This window comes from Amblyomma mixtum, chromosome 8, assembly GCF_055824585.1.
Source record: "Amblyomma mixtum isolate Tamu chromosome 8, ASM5582458v1, whole genome shotgun sequence".
NCBI lineage: Eukaryota > Metazoa > Arthropoda > Arachnida > Ixodida > Ixodidae > Amblyomma > Amblyomma mixtum.
In genome coordinates, this window is record NC_143019.1 from 64,393,232 (window position 1) to 64,408,785 (window position 15,554).

General features: G+C 48.9%; 1 protein-coding gene across 4 annotated transcripts in view; it reads left to right on the forward strand.

Moving 5' to 3' along the window:
- LOC149332760 (homeobox protein Meis1-like) overlaps nucleotides 1-15,554 on the forward strand; it is a 410,486-nt gene that overhangs the window by 124,335 nt on the left and 270,597 nt on the right. The window lies entirely within an intron of this gene.

Sequence of the window (15,554 nt, forward strand, 5' to 3'; positions counted from 1 at the left end):
AACAGTGTCCGGTGTTTTGCATTTAAGAGACTTACAGAATTTCTGCTATGTGACAAGAATTGTTCGGTGTACAAGTGAGAGAGAGAGAGAGACTCTTTAATGAAATACAGAAAATTTATCCGGCGTTTAAATTACGCTGGCATGCTACTCTGCGTAGGGAGCGGAATTTGGGAGATAAAGACAGAAGGAGAGCAGCGTGGAAGAGGTTAAAAAAAAAAAACGAAGATAAAATGCGGCCATGAAATGGGTACTAAGGGTGCAATGGCGAGTATTGATGTAACCTATGGAATGATGGAGTGCATAGTCCGACAAATGGGCTGACGAAGTTCACTGCATGAAGAATGCATGAAGGTAACGTGTAAGGGAATTTAAAGCTTATCGAGATGTCCAATTTCTTTTAAATATGTAAATAGAAAGTTCATTTCAAGTCTCTGTTGCCTGAAGCAGGCTAAGGGACCTAAAACTTTGTCCATCGTTAGGGGCACTGGGCAGAGCTTCTGCATGCAATATTCATAATACGCACGCTCGTTAGCATACGCAGGGCACTCAAGCAGGATATGTTCCACAGTTTCTATCGAGGCACAGTTGTCACAATGCGGACTGTTAATTTCTCCAGAAATGACTGTTCATTCTGGTGTACAAGATACCTTCTATGGTACCTTCTTACCAGTGCGTAGGATGTCCCAGGTAGTGGCCACACTTTCCATGACGCAGAAGCAGATTTCCGCGAGATCAGGTGTCTTTCAGACAAAGTCCATGATATGTTACACGGCGTCCAAAACAACGTCCGTGGTTCGGACTTTCAAGGACTTTGCCAAATCGCTCGAAATGTAATTTCATAGTAACACCAACTACCATAAGAAGAGCGTTTCAGAACAACTTTCAGCTGGTTTGAGCAGCGCACCTTGAACTGGGAGGTGACGGCGGCTCAGTTCTTTTATCCTGCCACTTAACAAACTTCCGAAATCCGACCGTAATCTGCGGACAGCTTCTGACAGGTAGCAGGGGGTTCTGGCGTCTCCTGTAAGCAGGATAGGCAGTTATTACGGACTGCCTGTAACTTCTCTTCCGAGCCATATCCATGTTTTTAGCAGTCCTGGCCAGTAGTTGGTTTGGGTGCCTCGGGAGCTGCCTCGCAGTCAGACATCCTTTGATTTTGGACCTATTTGATATCCTGTTTTCGGTGTATAATTTTTTGGGAAATTTCGCGGCAGGTATGATCATTTACAGAAGACTGACATTCTTGCTGGCGGCCCGACGTTTGCGACAAGGCACTGAGAGGCTTCGTTGGGTGGTGGTAGCGGTGATGGAAACGCAGTGGAGGAATATTTGGGAGGATCGTGGCACCCCGAAAGTTTGCCATTTGAAGCGGGGATCGGAAGGTGGGAGGGGGGGGGGGGGGTTGGCCGCCCCCGCGTCGGTTGCTGCCGCCGCAGCCACTTTTCGGCAGCGGAACACGTGCGTCGCTGACCTTGACGCGGCACCCTTCAAGGTCGACGGCGCCGTCCGGTCTGCTGCCGCCGCTGCAGGACCCCGCGTCCCTCCCTCTTTCTCCTCTTTGGTTCGCATTTCACGGCGACTGCAGCAGCGGCACAGACCGTGCGTGGGAAGGAGAGAGAGGGTGAGGGAGACCGGATTTTCGGCGCGTCCGTTCGCCCCTCCTCGCCCTTTTTTTCTCCAGAAGGAGTCGTGTCCCGGGCCTGGCTTCTTTCTATCCGAGTCTCGAAGAGCGGACTACGCCAGCAGTGGCGGCGGCGGCGAATGGAAATACATAGACGGCTGCATGGCTGTCGCTGTGGATCTGTACTTGCGGGTAACTTGCCGCCCTCCTCCCACGTCGTAACTTCTGCTGCCAGCCCGCTGCCGCGCAACTTGGAAAGCAACAGCTGGGGGCCGCTGGCGCGTCGATGTATCCACACCACACGTGTATGGCACGCCTCGGTGTCTATTTCACGCGGCTTCAGCCTGCAGCCGTTGCCTTCAGGCGTTCCCTGTAGGGCTGGACCTTTCTCTGAAAGGGTGCAACGTCACGGCCCATTGATTCGCTCCTTAGCGTCCTGTAGGGCTCGCTATGTGAGCTCCGGTGAGCCCGTACCGCATAATAGCTACAAGATCAAAACACGTTCTTTGTACCCGTGCAGATGTTCCTGAAGTCAAAAGCCTTGGTCGCACCGCTTAGTCTTACTCCTGTAGCACATGCCCGCTATACAAACCGGTGGGGGTTTTGGTCAATCATTTGCTGTGGTCCCACTCTATAGTTTCACAAAGCACCAGCGGTCTCGACCGCCGTAACCAGAGCTCCTAAACCATAACATCTGCGAAGCTCTTCCTAAGCTTCATGGTTCAAAATCCTGGAAGATAATTCACCCGAAATTAGGAGGTTAGGAGGTCGCTTCGCCCGTGACACATAACTAAGCTGTCGCTTGGTTGCTCAGGACATACATGAATGAAAGGAGAGCTTCAAGGCGGCAAAATGGCTGCTGACTCTCGCGCATGTTGCTCTCGCGCATGTGCACCCTGTTCTGATGTTGGCGATTCACCAAGTAAAGAATTTTCAGTTGTGCTTCCAGCGTTGTCCTGTGTACTTCTCCTCGTTGTGAACGCGTCCTTTCCGCTGGTTTTCTACTTACCATGCCGCACCTGACCCAATAAGCTACGGTTCTTTACTCTTTAGCGACTATATGTCGGCCGAGGGATAAGAGCAGGCAAAACCCAACTCTGCTGCACTTGTCTTCTTGCGCAATACACTACCAGGCCGTGTTCAACTGCCGGGACACTGCCTGTGAGCAATTCTTAGCGCTAGTATAACGTTAAGACAAAAAAAAAGGGGGGGGAGGGGAAGTCGCATTCAAGTCAGGTGAAAGCATTCCTCCACCACCTCACACACCAGACGCGTTTTTCTCTTCTCGTCGATGTGAGACTCAGTGTTTCGTCCGCACAGTTGTCGTTCTGAGGCAAGCTCGAGATCGCTGCTGAATCGTCGAGGAGGCTGGTCGCTCCGAGAAAGCGTGGAGAAACCTGCGTGCGAAGTGAGGCGCGCCCACTCCTATGTAACCGCCGGGTGGTGACTCTCTCTGCGTCGCTTTCTCTGCTCATGCCCTGGTCGCGGAGACACGCCATCGTTCAATTTAAACCTGGCGCGCCTACGTCATCTTCGCTGCCGCCGCTACTCGGCGAGCAATCCGGCTGGCTTTTCCCTTAGCCTAGGGGCTCTGGGGTCCTGTATGCGCCACTCCCTGTCCTCGAAGGCTTTGTTGCCGTCGAGCCTACTCTCCGCTTGCCCCGGAACCTGAGTTTTGTTTTGTTTTTTTTTGCTCTTACGTCCACGAGCAACGTTCTTTTTTTTTTATGTCTCTGTTTACCTGACTCTGTTTTTCTGAACATCGTAAGGAGCGTGAAATCGAAGCTGGACGAGGTCGCGCTTGCAAGATGTCGTCCTAGGTGATGTCGTCCTGTCTCGAATCGCCGCTCTGTGGACCACGTCAATGCAGTTCTGCGGACCCGATTTCCGTCGGCCGCGAGCTTTCTTGGGATAAAGATAATGGGCCTATAGTTGTACCGAAGACCTCAAGGTCGCAGTGATTCCCAGCTTGCTGAGGCACCTACTTGGGGAATTTGGAGGCTTAGCTTATTCGGGTGGTGCGCAATTTTCCCCAATTCAGGTTTGATTTCGCCCACCTCTTGGTGCTCGAGTTTAGTATGCTATAGAGCAGCGAGCGCGTGCTTGAAGGAAGGTTGCCGGGCTCTTCTTCCTCTCCCAGTGTGAAGGTGCAGCTGCGATATGTGAATGGCACCGATGCCCCCCCCCCCCCCCTTCCCCCCCCAGAAAGAACGCCCAGTTCGGGCTCAAAAGCTCCGAAAGGGCTTTTGAGCGTGAAACCACTAACGAGTCCGAGCGATAGGAGCTCGAAATCCGAAACCTAGAAGGTGTGCTGACCTATACTCACGTAATGTGACAGGAGTTTGCGAGCCAGCTCTTAATGAAATCGCGTTTTGAAGGAGGGTCTGGGGGGGGGGGGGGGGGGGGGGTAATATATGTTCAAATGGGTCACGTACCCTTATAAATATGGACCCATTGATTATATTAAAGAACCCCAGGCGGTCGAAATTTCCGGAGCCCTTCACTACGGCGTCCCTCAGCCTGAGTTGCTTCGCGACGTTAAACCACAATAAATAAACAATAAACAATTTATTATATGACCCATCAGAGGAACTGTTACAGTAGAGTCATGTGGCCTTCCTGTGTGATGACGTCATTTCATGTGTACAACAACCGCGAGATCAACAGCTGACCCCGTAAAAGAAAGCTAACGCGTTCACGGGGCATGTTGGATTTCCACGCTCTTGAACTCAGTTCTGACCTGTCAGGAATGCAAGACCCATAACGGACAACGTATTTATACATTGGCACGAGCGTTTGCGCCGTCTGTGCATGAACGAGCTTCGGTAGGCGCGACGACAGCTACCCGCCTCCACCCTCTGCTCGTTCGCCATCACCCCTGCCGGCGATTACCATGAAAGGCACATTTCTCGGCGAGGGATGGCAGTGGTCTATGCGCGGCCCTTCACCACAGACGACGCCGCCGCCGCAGCTCTACGCGGTGTACGCCTTGCAAGTGCGAGCAATAATCGTCAGGCACACCCCTCCTCTGTCCTTATTCACTTGCTTACCTTTTCTTTTTGCCTCACTGCTTCGTTGTGTCGTACTGATACTCTGCTGCCTCTTTGGTCTACCTATTGCACCACCATTTTCCATTCTCACCCGCCCCGGGCGTGCAGCCGGCCTGGTTTTGTAATTTACAGGGCACGAGCATCGTTGGTGATGCGCGTACAAACTTCGTCCTCGAGGTGTCGCTTGTTCCCCCTAGGGGCAGGCGGTAAAAAGAGGCGTAAAACGTGTTTGATGTCGAAGTCTCTCGTAGAGAGCTCTCCCGAGAATGTCCAGCGGGCGTCTCTTTTTGGAAGGGTTGTCTTGTTTTGTACGGAAGCGTTTAGCACGGGATGCTAAGTTTGAAGTTCATGTACAGGCCACTTTCTTAGTTCCTGCTTGTAGTAACTCTAGTAACTCTTGTAGTAACTGTTACTCCGAGGTGTCAGTTAGAGCCACAGAATTTCTTTTTTAAACTTTCTCTCTGACGCATGGTCCCTTTATTTCTCTTCAAGTGCACATCACATAAGTTTATATGTCCAAATTACACATTGCGATGCAGTTCTATGCATAAATAAGGATAAATTTGGTTCTTGGTTCTCTTATCTAAGGGCTGCCTCCGACCCCTCCGGAAATGAAGCTCCCATGCACGAGGCGTGGGGTTCAATCCCCATTGCCGCGGTGTACCCATCGTGGGTACAATAAGCACAAAGTGTTCGCTGGCCTGGTGCTGTGCTTAGTTAGGGCCAAATGCTTTGGAAATGGGTCTTCGACCCACCTCGAGTTAACGAAAACACGTTGTGCCCGGAGTTCTTAAGCCACATATGCTAGAAAATTCATCACCCCCCACCCTTTCCTTCTTTTGATGCAAGAAATTGCTCTTTGAGCCTCTCCGAAAAAAATTCCTGCCTGCTTGGTTGACAAGTGAGTGTTCATATTGCTCGTGCCTGTACAGCCGCAGGCCATACACAGGCCCCGATACGAAAACTGCCCCTGTTTCATGCGATATCTAGGCTCCTACGACCGGGATCGCCCTAACGCGAGAACAGATTGCCGAGATAAACTTGGCCTCTTAGCAGGCCCTCGAAAGGAGCAGAGGAAAAACTAAAGGCCATTAGATGAGGACCGGGCTCTGCAGTAGTAGGGGAAGTGTGAGCGACGGTGGTTCCTCTTCGCCACGCCCCCCTCCCCCCTCTCTCCCTGCTCCCCCTTCTTGACAAGGTGCACCGTTTTGTGTGGGCCGGTTTATCGCGCGCAAGCAATTTGTCATCTCAGAACGCGCTAAATCGCCGGTCTTTTAGCGCAAACGAGCAACCACGACGCGGGGCTGTCTGTCTGTCTCTCTCCGAGCGAGCACCGCTTCTTCCTCTCGAGTGTGTCGCTGCACTCCGAATGCGGTTCTCTGACTCGAGACAGCAACTCGGTCTCTTCTGAGGGACTGCTCGGTTCTGGAAGGTGTTGAAAAAGACGGCCTTTTCGGCTCGCCACCTTCCTCGAATCATAGATGGATAGATTAGTGAGCGAGAAAGGAAAGAGAGAAGAAATGAGAAAGAAAGAAAGCAAAGGCAAGGGAAGGTGTTGAAAAAGACGGCCTTTTCGGCTCGCCACCTACCTAGAATCATAGATGGATAAATTAGTGAGCGAGAAAGGAAAGAGAGAAGAAATGAGAAAGAAAGAAAGAAAGCAAAGGCAAGGGAAGGTGTTGAAAAAGACTACCTTTTCGGCTCGCCACCCACCTAGCATCATAGATGGATAGATTAGTGAGCGAGAAAGGAAAGAGAGAAGAAATGAGAAAGAAAGAAAGCAAAGGCAAGGGAAGGTGTTGAAAAAGACGGCCTTTTCGGCTCGCCACCTACCTCGAATCATAGGTGGATAGATTAGTGAGCGAGAAAGAAAGAAAGGAAGAAAGAAAGGAAGGAAGGAAGAAAGAACGAAAGAAAGAAGAGAAGAAATAAGGAAAGAGAGAACGAAAGAAAGAAAGAAGGAAAGAAACAACGAAAGAAAGAAAGAAAGAAAAAAAGAACGAAAGAAAGAAAAAAAGAACGAAAGAAAGAAAGAACGAAAGGAAGAAAGAAAGCAAAGGCGAGGGAAGCGGAAAGAAATAATAAAAACAGGCGCTGAAAACTAAGAGCCGCGGGCGGCAGATTCGGAGCAGGGCGTTGGCTAATTAGAAGTCATTACACGCAGAATGGTCGCGCTGGCTCGTGCATGAGTGTGAGTGAGTGCGCGGACGCACACGTGTCGTCGAACGCACGCGCAGGGTGTGGAAAGGTGGTCGTGTCGTTGTGCGCTGCCGGCGTTTCCTTCCAGGAAGCGGCCATTTGAGTCTCGATGGGACAAGAGGTCTAGCTTCTACATGACGACGACAAGGGGGGGTGTAATATGAGCTAGCTCGTCGCCGTAATGGAGATAAGTATTTGGTCTCCGCTGGCGGCGTAGTTGTGGTGTCCCGGTACAACTGTGGAGTGCGCTCAGGCTGGTATATTAGTATAGTGTCGGCCAAAAAAAAAAATAGAGAACGAACGGAGTGGAGAGGTTGTGTAGCCTTTTTATTCACTAAAAGAAATCCCGAGGAGTAGATGAAGCGATCGCAGTGGGTAGGAGAGACGCGTATGTGCTGTCCAGACCGTTGAGCTGCACTCGACGTCCGCTGTATGGCGTTAGAGGCAGTCAGGTTGAGGAGTTCGTTTTGTAGGTCGCCTGAAGGCGCGGTCGTTGCGTATGTGTGTTCCGTATGGAAAGGTAGGAAAGAGGGCGTGTGAGGAGTGGAAGAGAAGGGTCCTTGTTTTAACGACCATGCTCGAGCCGTAATTCGGTAATGAAGAGACGACGGCTTTATGCAAATGACTGCTCTGTTCGTCTCGTGGGCTGAGCGTAATGCTTCTATTCCTGTTCTGGGGTCCTTTTGAGAGTTAGAGCCTTTTGCTTTTTTTTTTTACTTGTTCTCATTGCTGCCCGCTATCTAGGTCTACGTCGTAAACTGCCTGCTATACCGGTCTTTAGGCATTTTTTTTCCAATGTTCCTTTCCCCTTTCAGTGTCGTGGGGTGTTTAACGCGATGACTTTCCGAGGAGTCATCGGGGGTTGCCATTTGTCGGAGTGTTCTCTCTCAAAAGCTGTCATGCTCGCTGAAATCACGTTCGCGGGGTTCGCGATTAGAAAATTCGGTAGCCAACGCGAGTGCCACTTTGGGGGACCACGATTACTTCATCACTGAATAGTGCGTTTCTTATTTACTTTATTCTGAGGAAAACGTACCGAAGATGCGGTAGGAACACTGCCTCGGTGCCCCGTAACAAGCCATTCGTGTGGACAGGAGGGCGTGCTTGAGTTTGCTGTCTGTCGTATTTACCTCAGCATGTCATGTATATGCCAGGTGTCCCAGATAAATGTAACCAAGCTTTTAAAAAACACGGTGTGCCCTAGCCATATGAAACCGAATGAGGGTTGTTTAGAGTCGCGTGACCTAGTCTGCAGTATTTTTTTCGTTCCTCAAGGTTGACTAATTAGTTAAGCTTAATTAACTTTTTAATTATTGACTTGAGGAACAAAGTGTAAATGGAAAAGTTGTAGATCGCTTTGAGAAGCAGCTTACTGGGACATTTGCAGCAAAGTAATATTTACGTAAAGTAGTTTTTTTACCGGCCTTTAACCATAACCAGCACAATAAGAAAAAGCTTCCACATGACAACTGTGCCACTTCAACGTCCCAAAACGCGCCTTAAAGAATAAAATACGTTTTTTCTGATGTCCTCTCCTCGATGAGACTTTGGGTGCACATTGGGGCAGAGAAGTGAGCGAGCAGCTGGTCACGTGATAAATTTCTTTTAAGGCCAATAAATGAAGGTACGTAAATCCTAACTTGACGGAAACAGCACTACTAGCGGTTTTTCGAGGTGATCTAAAACTTTTGCATTGACACTTTCTTCCTGAAGTTAATAATTAAAAAGCTAGCTAATTAAACTTATCTAATTAATTAACTCTGAAGAGCGACAAAAATGCTCAGGACTTGGCCACGCGACTGTGAACAACCCTGAGTTGGTTTCACTGGACTAGGACACTTCGCCTTTTTTAAAAGTTTGGTTACATTTAGCTGGGACACCCGGTATATAAAAAGAAAGTTAGAACGGTGGACGAAAGCAGTAAACATGTGAAGTCATTGCTTACTTGATGAAAATAGGCTGTCAGTGATTGACCTGTGAACGTCACGTGACACTGTATGCCTTGACGGTACAGCCGAACCTTGCCACGACTCACGATGCTCAGTTCCGTACATGAGACTTCGGGTGGGCTCTCCTCGTGTCATAGCGTAGTAACATGTGTTTTTGGAAGTATGGGAAGGCAGATAAGATTGGTTTGGTTTATTGTGTTTTAACGTCCCGAAGCAACTCAGGCTATGAGGGACGCCGTAGTCAATGGCTCCGGAAATTTCGACCACCTGGGGTTCCTTAACGTGCACTGACATCGCACAGCACACGGGCTTCTAGAATTTCACCTTTATCGAAATTCGGCCGCCGCGGCCGAGATCGAACCCGCGTCTTTCGAGTCAAATAAGAGGTGCACATGCTGAAGAACGTTAACATGCTGCGAGAAGCAAATACTCCTCTGCATGTACTGGAGGCCAATGTTACTTATCGTAAAATTTACTTCAAAGTCAATGGACCTCACTACGCGTTTCATATGTCACCATATTCAAATGCAACATTATCTTTCTTTGATATCTTCCTCATATATTTTGCTTTAGTAAAATGTCTAAGGTAAACTTCAAAGAAGTATGGTGGTACCTTTGATTCTAATGGCCACTTTACTCAGTATTGATACTCCATGTAGGGAAATTCGCTAAACTTTAAATCAAAGTTCGTGGGCACTACCAACCTTAATTGCAGCCTCGATGCCGCACTTGCAACTCATCTTCGTTTCGTCACGGCCAGTCTTAGATGCGCACACACATTACACATGTGCGGAGACGCAACGAGTGACGTATCTATTTCACTATCTCTTTCCGCATGGCTTCTAAGACTGTAGCTTGATCGCTTGTTGCGCAATTGTTTCCGTCAGGCACGTTAGGCCAGCTCGCTGCAGGATAACCCGTCCTCCACCACGTGGCTTGCCAACACGGAAAACACGGCATGGTATATGTGCGAGGCTCGAGACGATGTCCTTTCGTGGCCAGCTATATATCCGCGTGTACAGCACTCGCTTGTATCTATCCTCCTCGGCCTAGTCCGTGATCGGCGATTTCCATGACACTAATGCGCGCGCATGTCGTACCGAGGAGCATCACGTCTTCATTACCGAGTCGTCAGCCGCATACATTTATTCTGGCGCGTCTTAGTTTCCCGTCCGTTGAATATTTGGGATGCGTCTCATCTACTACCGCAGACAGAGACCGAGGCGATGACTAAGGGAGGGGGTGATATGTTGAGGGAGTAAGCGAGGGAGGGGGAGGGGTAGGGTAAGGTCGAAGAAGCAGTCAGCGTACTGCTTACGAATGTAACGACTAGGGCTATGATGAATTCATCGGATGTGATGACGGACCTGAGTTGTAGAGCAACATTACGTTACCACCACCCTTGCTCGGTTCTCTGTTGCTTGCTCGTGTAGATTATTTGATGTTTGTAGCGCGTCGCGTTATTCATTATGGCCCTTTGATGACGAGGGCGTAGCCAAGAGAGTGCTTTGGAGCCGTCGTGCGAAGGCTCCTGCTTCGACAGTGTCACTGTGCTACCGTGTCATGTATGTTAATATATGTAAATATCTGCTCGGTCCCGCTTGTGCGAGATGCGGCCGCTTCTGATGTTTGGAGAAATCCCGGCTTAGAAGAGGCGGCTTGAGTGATGACGGAGCAAAGGGGTAAAGCTCAGGGACGACAGGGGAAAGGCCGGAGATAGAGGACCAAAATAAGTGCATTGGCGTATATACATTGGTGAGGAAAAGATGCTGCCGATAAGGAATAAAGGAAAAAAAAAAGCAGGGAGAGCACGGGTGAAGTGCCTGTGCTCTTGCGAATAAGGAAAAATGCGAGGAAGGGTAGTTTTTAGACGCAATTTGACACGAGGCCCTTTGGAGACGTAGAAAAAAACTATCAATTTGACTGATGTTTTGGTTAGTTCATATTAGCGCACTAAAATGTTGAGCAAGAAATTTGCTTTGGACTTTCGTTTGGAATGTGCTCTAAACGTTCGATGCTCTAGATTGGAACCTGAAAAGTCAGTGTCTGCTTTCCTGTAGGGAAAGGACAGCATTGTATCACTCTGTACGACTGTCAGTAAGCTTTAGATCTCGTTTACTGCTTAGCGTTTTCAAGCCAGCAGCCAAACCAAAGTGCGCACCTTGGTTTGAACTCGTCCACTGCAGTATTTAGAAATGATGATGATAATTATGACAATAGCGGTGATAATATTGGCGAGCTGTTTTATTGACGAACGTGCCTCGTGGAACGTGAATCATCACGTCTGACGCAGAAACCAAGCCAATATTTCACCCCCTGCATCTAGTTACGCCGGTTGCTGGCGCCGCATGCCTTTACCAAAAGTAACCGAGCAACGGGATTTGTTTCGGAGCCGTGTAGCGGGGCACATTGCTGTAATTACTGATACTGCTTCATTACGTAACGCTGTTATTAATTTTATATAATTATGTGTCTATAACTGTTTTAATTTATTAGCTGCTGTTTTGTTTTGTGTTTTGTTTTGTGCAATGCTGCCTTTTGTTAATGCTGTTATTGATTTTATACCAGTGTGTGCTGTAAATATATTCAGTTTTTCTAGCTGCTGCTTTGTTTTTGTACTTGCATGTTATTCCCACTCCCCTCTGCAACGCCTAACGGCCCTGACGGTGACTAAATAAATAAATAAATAAATAAATAAATAAATAAATAAATAAATAAATAAATAAATAAATAAGGCAGCCCATTAGCTCTAAATTTATTTACGGTAAGGATATCTCTAACCTTCACCTTTTAGGACCTTTTGGTACGTAGGCCTGCTGTCAGGACTCTACAATACGGCTGCGAAGGAAACTCCGCTACTCAGTTACTTTTGGCAAAGGGGATGCGTTACTAGACATCATCACCTCCTCTCCCAAATTATCTCCCCTTGAGTCTTTCCTACGTCAACGCCCATAAAAAGCTGTCAGCCCCGCCGCGGTTTGGTTTGGTTTGGTTTATGACTTTTAACGTCCCAAAGCGACTAAGGCTATGAGAGACACCATAGTGGAGGGCTCCGGAAATTTCGACCACCTGGGGTTCTTTAACGTGCACTGACATCGCACAGTACACGGGCCTCTAGAATTTCGCCTTCATCGAAATTCAACCGCCGCGGCCGGGATCGAACCCGCGTGGCTCAGTGGTTATGGCGCTCGGCTGCTGACCCGAAAGACGCGGGTTCGATCACGGCCGCGGCGGCCGAATTTCTATGAAGGCGAAATCCTAGAGGCCCGTGTACTGTGCGATGTCAGTGCACGTTTAAGAACCTCAGGTGGCCGAAATTTCCGGAGCCCTTCACTACGGCATCCCTCATAGCCTGAGTTGCTTTGGGACGTTAAACCCTAATAAACCAATAAAAAGCTGTCGTTCTGAGCCATGTACAGTCTTTGTCAAAAGTAACCAGGCTGCATGGCTTGCTTCTAGCTTATATAGTGGAGCCCTTGTGGCTTTCCTAAAGATCAAATCTTGTTGGAAGGTAAGAAGACCGCCAGTCCTTATCTTTAATGACCATTTCAGCTTCAGGGAAGCTGTAAGGGCTCTACTGCACGAGCTAGAAGCAAACCATGCAGCCTGGTTATTTTTGACAAAGTCTGTACCATTGTCACTTTAACAAAGCGAACTGCCGATGTATCTCGGATAGATGGGCGCTGCATCGTCTTGCGTCCCGGATGACGCGTCCGCGGCGCCTCCTTCCTTCCGGGCTCTTCACGGCCGACACCGGACTGCGCGGAGATTGATCAGCTGTGTGTGTCCAAGCGAAAGGGGTGGATGGAGTGCGTGCTCGTATCATTCATCCGGGTGCGCGAATCCAAATATTGTCGCAGCGATCTCGCTTCCCTCCGTCCGTCCTTCTGTGCGTCTGTGCCGGGAGCTTGGCTGCGCCTGCTGCTCTATTCACAGGCGCCGTTCCCGGCGTCACGCCAACGCTGCTCGTGTCACGCAGTCTGTACACAAGGCTCGCACGTTCGAATCGGGCAGGCGCGCTGTCTCTTGTTTTCGCAGCGGATCCTTAAGTAAATCGAGGTCGTGTCGAGCTGATGACTTTGTACGGCTCGGAACTTAATTTAGGACGTATACAGTGGGGAGCTGTAGAGATACAAAAGTATGCGAGGCCGCTGGATGCCCGATTCCATAGGCCTGCCTGCGGGGACCTTTATGAACTTTTCTTGGGCGTTTTTTTTTTTTTTTTGCGTTGGTTTATATACTCTAACGAGTTGTTTCGTCACGTGTATGGTCGGTGTATGTAGCTTTCCATTTTATGCGTACTTAGCAATCGTCGCAATAAAACTGCTGAGGGTGATTAGAGCAGCGTAATAAACAGAACAGGTCCACATGGGCTGGGCGTATAATACTTGGAACCGTGATCGCGGGCGGCCTGTTACAATTTTAGAGCAGATATCAGGGGAAGGAAGGCGTTATCGCAGTCGGTAAAGAATCGGGAGGAGCGATTACCAGATTAAGAAATTTGCTGCAACATCGTAGCCACGGGTAGAGTATTTTTTTTTCCCCTCGCAGTGGGTGCCCTTGAGTGAAGATGATGATGGTGGAGGGGGGTATGATGATGATGATGATAAAGGTATGCTCTCAGGCAGTTTATTAGTAGTTGGCTCCTCCCGTGGGCCAGCTTGCTTAGTAGACGTCATTCAAGTAGCCCGGCAGCCAATACTTCAAAATACTATCTTTTTCTTTTCTTTCTTTTGCTTGTTGTGGTCGTTTTGTAGTGTTGCGCTAGAGCGCTGTAAAATATAGCATTTGTCTTTGGCTAAAGCAAAAAGACCAGAATGATACCACCGTGAACAGAAACACTTAGTGGAGTTGTTAAGTGAATACTGCCTTTCTGTTAGCTTTGGGACCTTTACGAAGGAACGTATTCCGAAACTTAGTAAAGCCACATGTACACTCGCCGTCAAAAGTAAATGGAAGGCGACTTTGTCGAAAAAATTGAATTTCTTTAAATCTAAAGCATAATGGCCCATGTTTGTTGGTACACAGTGCAATTCGCACAATCACAATTTGGCTTCACATATGTGTTCAAGGATGAATGAATTGGGGGGTGGAGGGCAATGATTAATTTTTTTTTTGTTAATATTGTCTTCCATTTACTTCTGACGGCACCTGTACGTTAGTTGGAAGAACTTTACCCTTTTTTTTCAGTGACGCCTTAGCCTTTGTGGGCTACTACTGTTTGCGGTTGATTGGGACACTACCACTTTGCGATCTCATTTACTGTGTGCGATTCCTCTAACTGTCGATGCACTAGCACGTATCTTTACCTGCTCATTGCTTATTTTGAAATACATCTTCAAAATCCGCTGTTCACTGCGTAAACGAACTTCTTACCGAAAAGCAGTGTATGTTTTTAAGTTCTTGTGTCGAACATGGTATGCAACGAGCTTTAACAACCTATACTGCGAATGCGGACGGCCTGAGGGCCTGTACGTTGTGAAATAAGAGCGATACGGGTAAGCCGAGCAGTGCAACAGCGCTTACGAAATGGTAGCGGACATAGCGTTGTAAACAAAGTCGTTAAATTCCCGCTTGCGCGCATAAAGATGTCCGTGTTCGCGGCGACGCAGCATGGATAATAATGCGAAGCACGGATGCATCCAAATAACACAGCTGCACGTCACTCTATGCTACGTGTCTCTTCGATGCATATACTATATATACTGCTATCAGTAAATCTGCCCCCACACAAGCACGCACGTGTGCACGAACCCAAAAGCTCACTCCGTACTTTGCCTCAATAAAACCGCTCAGATCTCGGCAAGCTGTAGAGACCATGTCAGCTAATTTACGGACCTGCTAGCACGTAAAACAAGTTCGTGCTTCATAGGCGCTATTGCTGTTTGATCGTTAGCTATATCGCGCATTCGATCTCTTCACTGGCGTCTCTGATTATCGCGAAGCAGTCTTACGCGTGCCTCGCGAATACAGCGGCACCTGATTAATCTGACGCTGTAGCTGTCGCTCCGAGAGAGCTGAATGATTTGCTTTTTTTTTTTTTGTCGAGCCTCATCGTATGCGCGTGTAATGGGAATTTCGCTGGGAATGCACACCGCTGAGCGGATATCTCTGCGTCATCCAGTTAGTGGGCGAGTGAGTGAGCTATCAAGCAGTGTGTGCTTGCTTGCACTGTCGCCGCCTCGGCGGGCAGGAATCCACGTGGTGTCCCACTTGCCGAGCGGCGGCAATTATACTATATGGCCGTAGGTGGCGAAGGCACGTTCTCGCGCGTCGGGGTAGTTCTCTGCATGCTAATGAGCTGTGTGTGTCTGCCTATGCACAAGACGTTCTCCCTCCTCACTCCTTTTTGTTGTTCTTTAAAGCTCGTGGTTTTCAGTGCGTCTGGGGTGAGGTGTGGTCCCACTCGCACGGACCCCACGACCAGCGCGCCTTTCATCGGTCTGTGGACGTCTTGCGCTTTCTGTGACGTGGATCTGCGTGGGGGGTCCTGTTGCCAGCGGGGCGACGACGCACGGAACCGACATCGACATGTGGCGTTGCATGCGTGGCAGTTATCTGCTGGCGAAACTTAAGTTTCGTTCTTCGCTGTTGTGAAAGGAGTTTGACGTTGCTGAGCTCAGTGATTAGAGGGCTGGGATCGCGGAGCTATTCATTCGAGATACCGAAGCTTGATTGACCAATGGTATTTACTTCTCGCTGGCTGTCTTCGTCAGTTAACTTCGTTCTCGGCTG